Source organism: Toxorhynchites rutilus, chromosome 2 (genome assembly GCF_029784135.1).
Source record: "Toxorhynchites rutilus septentrionalis strain SRP chromosome 2, ASM2978413v1, whole genome shotgun sequence".
In the NCBI taxonomy this organism is placed as follows: Eukaryota; Metazoa; Arthropoda; class Insecta; order Diptera; family Culicidae; genus Toxorhynchites; species Toxorhynchites rutilus.
Window position 1 is genome coordinate 15,177,079 of NC_073745.1, and position 8,853 is coordinate 15,185,931.

The window sequence follows — 8,853 nt, forward strand, 5'->3', positions numbered from 1 at the left end:
CCGCTTTCAAAAAATTCAGGAAAACTGGATTAGTGGAATGGTTTCTAAAGTACCAAGCTCTAGAAGCCAAACTAAAAGGTTTGATTAAAGCAAAAAAGCGTGGATATTGACGGAAGTTCGTCAATGGTTTGTCAAGGGAGACCGCTATGAGCACTCTTTGGAATACGGCTAGGAAAATGCGTGGCTGGAACCATACAAACGAAAGTGAGGAATACTCTGACCGTTGGATTTTTAACTTCGCAAGGACGGTTTGCCCCGACACCGTTCCTGCACAAAACGTCGTACGCGACATTCCACTTCAAAGCGATTATGAGAATTTTTCGATGGTGGAATTTTCAATTGCCCTTCTCTCATGTAACAATTCAGCTCCGGGGTCGGACAAGATTAAATTCAACTTGTTGAAGAATCTTCCCGACTTGGCAAAACAGCGTTTGCTGAACTTGTTCAACAAGTTTCTGGAGCTGAATATTGTCCCGCATGACTGGAGACAAGTGAGAGTGATAGCCATACGGAAACCCAACAAGCCGGCTAGCGATCACAACTCGTATAGGCCGTTTTCAATGTTATCCTGTATTCGTAAATTGTTAGAGAAAATGATTCTACTTCGTTTGGACAAGTGGGTCGAAACGAACAATTTGCTGTCAAATACGCAGTTTGGCTTCCACCGAGGTAAAGGGACAAATGATTGTCTCGCGCTGCTATCTTCTGAAATCCAAATCGCATTTGCTCGCAAAGAACAAATGGCTTCCGTTTTTCTCGATATCAAAGGGGCATTTGATTCAGTTTCCATGGAAATTCTCTCAGAGAAACTTCATAATCGTGGACTTTCACCAATTCTGAATAATTTCCTGTACAATTTACTGTCAGAAAAGCACATGATTTCCTCTCATGGCAGCTCGAAATCTTCTCGTTACAGTTTTATGGGCCTACCACAAGGCTCCTGCCTAAGCCCCCTCTTGTACAGTTTTTACGTCAATGATATGGATGATTGTCTAACTAGAGACTGCACGTTGAGACAACTTGCAGACGATGGAGTTATTTCCATCACGGGTACTAATCCCGCCGTTCTGCAAAAGTCGTTGCAAGATACCCTGAACAATCTGTTCACGTGGGCCCTCAAGCTGGGTATCGAATTCTCTGCGGAGAAAACTGAAATGGTCGTTTTTTCTAGGAAGCACGAACCCGCCCAATTCCAGCTTCACCTATCCGGCAAAACGATCCAACACTCTATGTTTTTCAAATACCTGGGTGTATATTTTGATTCTAAGTGTACCTGGGGGAGACACATTGCGTATTTGAAACAGAAATGCCAGCAAAGAATCAATTTTCTCCAAACAATTACCGGAACATGATGGGGTGCCCATCCAGGAGACCTCATTCAGTTGTACAAAACAACGATATTATCAGTGTTAGAATATGGCAATTTTTGCTTCCGATCAGCTGCCAGGATACATATTCTCAAGCTGGAGAGAATACAATTTCGTTGCCTGCGTATAGCAATGGGGTGTTTGCATTCGACACATACGATGAGTCTCGAAGTTTTGGCAGGAGTACCCCCGCTTACTCTTCGGTTCACAGAATTATCCTTCAGATTTCTCATCCGTTGCAAGATCATGAATCCATTGGTGATTGATAACTTCGAAAATCTACTCCAACTGATTCCTCAGTCAAGTTTTATGTCTTTATACCATGAGTACCTTACCCACGACGTGCACCTTTCACCAGGCATCTCCAACCAAGTTTGCTTCCCATACTTCTGCAATTCCTCTGTCATTTTTGATCTGTCCATGCGACAAAAAATCCATGGAATCCCAGATCATCTACGCTCCGATTCTATTCCGCCGATATTTTCGGCAGAATATGGGAAAGTTAGATCTGATAAAATGTTCTTTACTGACGGTTCATTCATAAACGGGTCCACTGGCTTCGGCATCTTCAATGAAAATTCCAGTGCCTCTTTCAAACTCAAAGATCCTTGTTCCGTGTATGTCGCTGAACTGGGTGCGATATATTACGCATTAGGGATCATTGAAACATTGCCCATCGACCACTATTTTATTTTTTCAGACAGTCTCAGCTCAATAGAGGCAATCCGCTCAATGAAAGTTGATAAATGCTCATCTTATTTCCTAACAAGAATAAGACAACTTTTGAGTGTTTTGGTCGAAAAATTATTCAAGATTACCTTAGCATGGGTTCCCTCTCATTGCTCGATACCGGGGAATGAGAAAGCGGACTCGCTAGCTAAGGTGGGCGCTTCAGAAGGCACACTTTTTGAAAGGCAAATTGCTTATAATGAATTTTTCCACATTCCTCGTCAGTATACGCTCGTAAGTTGGCAGCGCATGTGGAGTGGTGATGAGTTCGGTCGTTGGTTACGAACGATTATCCCTAAGGTCTCGATGAGTGCATGGTTCAAGGGATTGAATGTAGGTCGTGATTTCATTCGCGTGATATATCGGCTTATGTCCAATCACTACAACCTAAACGCGCATCTCTATCGCATTGGGCTCGCAGCAAACAATCTTTGTGATTGTGGCGATGGCTACCACGACATCGAGCATGTTGTCTGGTCGTGTATCCGGTTCCATGCTGCTCGCTCTCAGCTCTCTAGAGCACTGAGAGCACAAGGCAGACAATCGGATATCCCCGTCCGGGATATCTTAGGTAGCCGTGATCCTGATCTTCTGCTTCATCTATACCTGTTCCTCAGAAACGCCGATGTCAACGTTTAATGATGTTTCCTTCGTTGTGTCCCCGTTTCATATCCCTCCTATCCAAACGATAAACTTTTACTTAGTCGCGGCAATACATACACACACTCTTTACAGATACACGGGCCAAAGGTTGTGCAGTCCACTGATCATTCAACAAGAGCCAAAGGTTGTACCGCTTATGCTCTACACGAGCTGATGATTGCGCCGGCTAGTGACCATTCTATCCTGGATTCCTCGAGTCGAGAAAGACGCACCACGCTAGATATGGGGTACAGACTAGGGGGGCGTTGCTGATTAATGGTCAGCTGCATCCCAATAGGAGGTATCCCGTATCGGGCACACGTACAGAGCATCGAAGACTGCAACATACCAATTATGAGAACACTTGTAATACTAACCTCGAGCCAACCGCGAGTAATCGGTTACATATTACTAACATAGTTGTAAGCAAACATTGTCGAAATATTGAACTCCCGGCCCCGTTAGGCTGACGCCATATGAGCCTTAATAAAAATATATATTTTGGATAAAAAAAAAAAAAACCATCTCATTGATGCTCGATCTGTCAGACCATATGTGCGAGTATAGGTGGGTTTACCATAACATAACTGTTTTCTGTAATGCTTATCACATACCGTATATACCACAGCCGGACATTTGATCGAAATAACTGTTGCTGTCATAAGTCCCGTTCCCATACACGTAGAGTAGATTGCCAATGAAAATGGCCATCTCGAATTTTCAAAAAGAACTTACGAAAATAACTACTAAAATTTCCCAATGGATAATGGGTATACCCTCACAATCTATGAAAGTAACAAAACGAACTTTTACTTAGTTCTATATGGGTAACCGTTTAAAACAATCATTGAGGGTCTTATTACATATGTTACTCTCCAAATATTATTTGGATGTCATGAATGTCTAGATTTGTTACAAGCAAACAACAGGATAAGACAAGATTCAGCGAGAAATGGAACTTGCCCCGATTTTCGAGAAGCCTGTGAAAACCCAAAAAGAGAAGAAACAGATCCGAACCTATCAATGCCCAAAAAACTACAGATTATTATAAACGTAAGACGGGTCGAATGTGTTATTGTAACGAAAATCAAAATTTGTTCTAAATATGCAAAATATGCTTGAGGAAATTATGTAATGGAAACGCCCTCCTTCCCTCCGAACATTTTTTTAAATATATATTTGTTTAAAACAAAGTGATTCTAATGTCAATTTTGAGCGCGATCTGTTATTTATTTTGTTTACAGCGTCATGAGGAACAAGTAACTGTTAGGCTCGGCGATTTTTGATATAGGGAATTCTTTAAGTCAAAAACTTTGTGTTTCTTGTGTCGAAACGTTGAAAATGTTGCAGAATACATTTGATGACTAAACGAATGTCGAAAACAAGGGTTTATGAATGCTATAAGACATTTATAGACGGCCGAATAGAGATGAACGATTTACCACGTCAAGGACCACCTTTTCGACTGATGATTTCGACTTTTCCACAAAGTAAAAGGAATGGTGCTCGGAAATCGTCGTTTAAGTTTGAGAGAGCTAGTCCGTGAACTATACATCTCTCATGTGACCGTTCGTCATAATTTGGTTGATGTATTGCGCTTGAGCAAAGTCGCAGCACGACTAGTGCCAAAAGAACTCAATTTTCTTCAAAAATTTCGTCGCCACCAAGTGGCTGAAGACATGCTTCACATTGCTCAGTTACATAAATTTTAAGGAGCCGAATTCTTAACTATATTTTCATAATTATATATAAATTATTTCCTAATTCTATGGTTAGTAAGGTAGAAAACCGATTACTCGCGGTATACGAGAGAATTACAAACATCATCATTCGTCGTTGGTCCCTGAGCGAAATTATATACCAGTACCATTCAGGAACCTTTCAGTGTCGAACGGTGAATGAGGGAAGAACTGAAACGGGAAAAGTTTTGTTATTCACTGGTGCACATTATGTGAGTTGATTACTGTTGTCGGTGGTTGTATTGCCTAACACGCGGAAATCAGGATCAATACTAAAATGAGTTATTCAATTCAACGTTCAATCGGCAAAGGGTGCTAATGCATATTGCATATTGGAAAAAATGCATCTTAAATGTTGGAAAAATAAAACGTGTTTAGCAATGTTTTACGAAGCATATAAACAAATAATTTTTTTTGGGGATATTTACTTCAAACACAATTTTGGAAAAATATTCGGAAATATGACATGACTTAATTTCCGTGAGGTTTTTATTCGATATTCACAAGGCATTTTTCAGAAGATAATAACTCTCTGATGACAACGGGAGTCCATATGTTCAGAAATTTATACCAGTTAACTTATTTGTAAAATGCAAAGCATTATCTAAATGTTTCCCATCGCTCATTTTGATCGGTTCAATTTGTGTTCCTTCAGTTTTGCAATTGAAATGAAGCAAGTAACTAGTAGGTGAATATAATTTCATACGATCATACATTTGAGAAAACACTCGTAGCTAACCACCGCGCATGTAATTGTTCAATTCAAAGTTCTCTCTCAACCTCATTCGTGTACCATTTTTGCTTCAGAATGAATTCTCAGTTTTTTTTTTTCTATGTAGTGACTTCTGGAGTGAGAATTGAACTCGTGATCTCTGCGTGAGAGGTATAGATGTTACCACTACGCCAGATCGCCTCCATTCTCAGAATATGCAAAAAGCAAGAATAGTGCTGAGATTTCACTGAAATGCAGAAGCAAACGGAGCAGGAGAGAACTATTATAACTTACATTTATGTATTAAATTCTTACACAGCCAGCGAGCAGATGTTTCTCTTGACACGAAATAGGGAGAGAGAACTCTCTACTAAAGAGTTATTACAAAAACGTTGATATATTCTGAAGAAATATCCGAATAATAAAGAGAGAATTAATTTTTATGATTTTTTTTCTCCTGGGATAAAGTTTTTGTGAATTTAGAAATGTGTTCAAACTTATTCCGTTCCGTTCAGTAATTCAATTTTCGCGAGTTCGTGCTTCTTTTTCGGGTTCAAAGTGGCGTCAAAGTGTAGCACTGGATGTGAAAAGTTATTTTCCAGTAATGAGAGCTTCGTGTTCTCTAAAGAAAAAGTCACAGAAAGGTTGTATCCGAGACACGACCGCATAGTTGACGTAGGATTCCGTTAGGCCATCTGTTGCATGCTGATTTTGGATGTGTTTGAAGAATCAAATCATTCAACTTTTTGATCATGATATGGTGGTACTGAAAAGAGCCGTTTTAGTTTGGTTGTTGGGTATTGTTTGTTCACTCCACCAGTGTTTACAACCGAGTGATGATGACAGAGAGATGGTGATTAGTCGTTGAATGGTATGTATCAAGATAGAAGATGCTGAAGTGGAATGAGATATGACGAAAGCCACCCTCTGTGGCCCTGGACGAGATGGCTCCTGTGTTACGTATCGATGAAATAAAGAAAATAAACTAACCAATGTCATATAATATAATTATCATTATCGAACATAAATATCAATTTTTCTCATCCGAAGAAGCATGTTACTTTATTATAGGAAAAACATATTTGAAAAGGTAATTTTCATTTATAATTTTAACTTTCTGCGTGTTTATTTAACCCATTTCGATTTTCGCTTTAAACTCAGCGGAGAACGATGCTATCTCCTCAATGCGAATTTCACTAATAACACCTAATACGATATGTAGAATATATGGGAAATCGCTTTTTCGAATATTCCTTCACTTTTCCAATTCTTCTCTTCGCATGAACTTTCCTTGAGTGTTAAAAATCGTTTCATATCTCAAGTTATTTTAACACAACTACCATATACAATTTTACACTTACACTTGTGTTAAATTTTTCACAATACACGATTTCACGAAGCAACCAACATTAAAGTTTCAAATTTAAATTTATTTGCTAGAATTAATCGTATCACTCACCTCACTTACAATGCAAAAATACTCCCTTCTTCTTCTTCTTCAATGGCACTAACGTTCCTAGAGGAACTTCGCCGTCTCAACGTAGTATTACTTGCGTCATTTTTATTAGTACTTAGTTGAGATTTCTATGCCAAATAACACGCCTTGAATGCATTCTGAGTGGCAAGCTCTAGAATACGCGTGATCACAGTGCAAGTCGGAGGAAATTTCTTTGATGAAAAATTCCCCCGACCAGAACGGGAATCGAACCCGAAACCCGGCATGTTAGTTATGACGCTAACCACTCGGCCAAGGGAGCACAAAAATACTCCCTACTTGCATATATTTGCAATGCCAATTTCCCCCAGCCAGCTTGTTTTGATGTCTCTGTTAGGAAAACATTTCGGTAGAAACAAAAGCTCCCCCTACTCTCATGTATTTGCAATGCCGATTTCGCCCAGGCAGATTGGTTTTGATGTCTCTATTAGGGACAACATTTCGGTAGAAATAAAAGGTCCCCCTACTTTCATGTATTTGCAATATCGATTTCCCCCAGGCAGCTTGGTTTTGATGTCTCTGTTAGGGAAAACATTTCGGTAGGAACAAAAGCTCCCCCTACTCTAATGTATTTGCAATGTCGATTTCCCCCAGGCAGCTTGGTTATGGCTCTGTTAGGGACCCGCCGCATATGTCGTTAATTTCGACCAATCAGAAGTGGGTATTTCCGTTAGGATAGGGGTTGAGATTTTTCAATTGTTCGATAGTTAGTTTCATGACATATAGTGCCGAAATCGATTGACGCAAGAATTTCATAAATTTCATTAAATGACTGAGCAATAAGCGTTTAAAATTGAACAATTTTCATGATGTGCTCGATTTTAGATTTTCAATTTGTACCCCAATATGTTCCCGAAAGACGTAATCCTACGTCAAAATGAAGGTGAGAACTTGTTCCGTATCGGTTGCTGTCGCCGCCGCCACCACACAATCGATTAGATTTGAAATTTCAGACAATAATTTCGTTGGCCTACGTTAACAATGTGGTCGTTCTGATTTTTATTTCACCCGACCGTAAGTTTTATTTTGTTATTTTCTTTTATTAAAGGATCAATACAGATTTTTTTCTAATTTCCTTACATCAAATCTATCTCGAGATACAGCCGTTCCGATTCCGATTCTAATTTCAATTTAGAAATGAATCTGTTAGCATTCTATGGAAACAATTTCTTTCTTTCTATATACTCTGTCAGAAAATAAACCGAAATAGAAATACGAAAAAAAAAACATAGATTAAAAACTACAACAAATAAAAGCATTCCTTCTAAAAAATCTAACTGAACTAAGGTTGAGATTGAGGTTGAGGAATGCAAGTATTTTTGGTCATCATTTTGTTGGAACAATGTTTGATTCAGTTTTCTCAGATCAATTTGGTCAGTTCAACTGTGGTTTTCGGTACGTAAGGCTACGTTTTCATGACCCTAACTGATTTTTTTTAAACTTTCACAAATCACAAACATTTTTCGTTTTTTTGGTTATTTATATCAAATGGTGGTATCGTCATCTTCATCTTACCTTCCATAATTGAATTGTACAAAGTAATAGAAATTTTGTGTTTTTGACATAAAAAAATGTCATAATTTTTCATCAGCGTTTCCGTAGGATTATAACCAATTTGAAACCCAGAATAAATGATGACTGGGAGTATTCGCAGCCCAATGGTTGCGCGTCTGCTTACTAAACGAACGATCAATCCATTCAAAATTTTCTCATTGTCCCTTTTCAAGGCTGGAGACGAGCTAATCGTAAAGTTCAAAGCCTCTGTAATAGTAATAAAAATATCGATTCTTTGCTTGTCATACTTTTTACAACCTATTCAACTGAAATATTTGAAATATCCCTAGGGACCGGCGCTGTGCTTTTGGGCGTTGAGCTTTTTGGTAGGAAAGTGCTGACTGACTGGGACTGACAGTTACAAAATAAGAATATAAAAATATATACATATATATTTGTTTTCGGATGTTTTACAAAACAGACTATACAACAAATATCCTTGGGAATTGGGACCGACATTGATATTGTGCAAACACTCTTGATGCGGGCTGAATTGAAAGCGAAGCAAGAAAAAATCGGGGCTTAACGTGTTAAGAAAGGTTCATACATAATAAATCAAACACCAGCTAACAAGATGGGCCCGGAGAAATTGGTTAGTTATCTGCATCGGCTGAT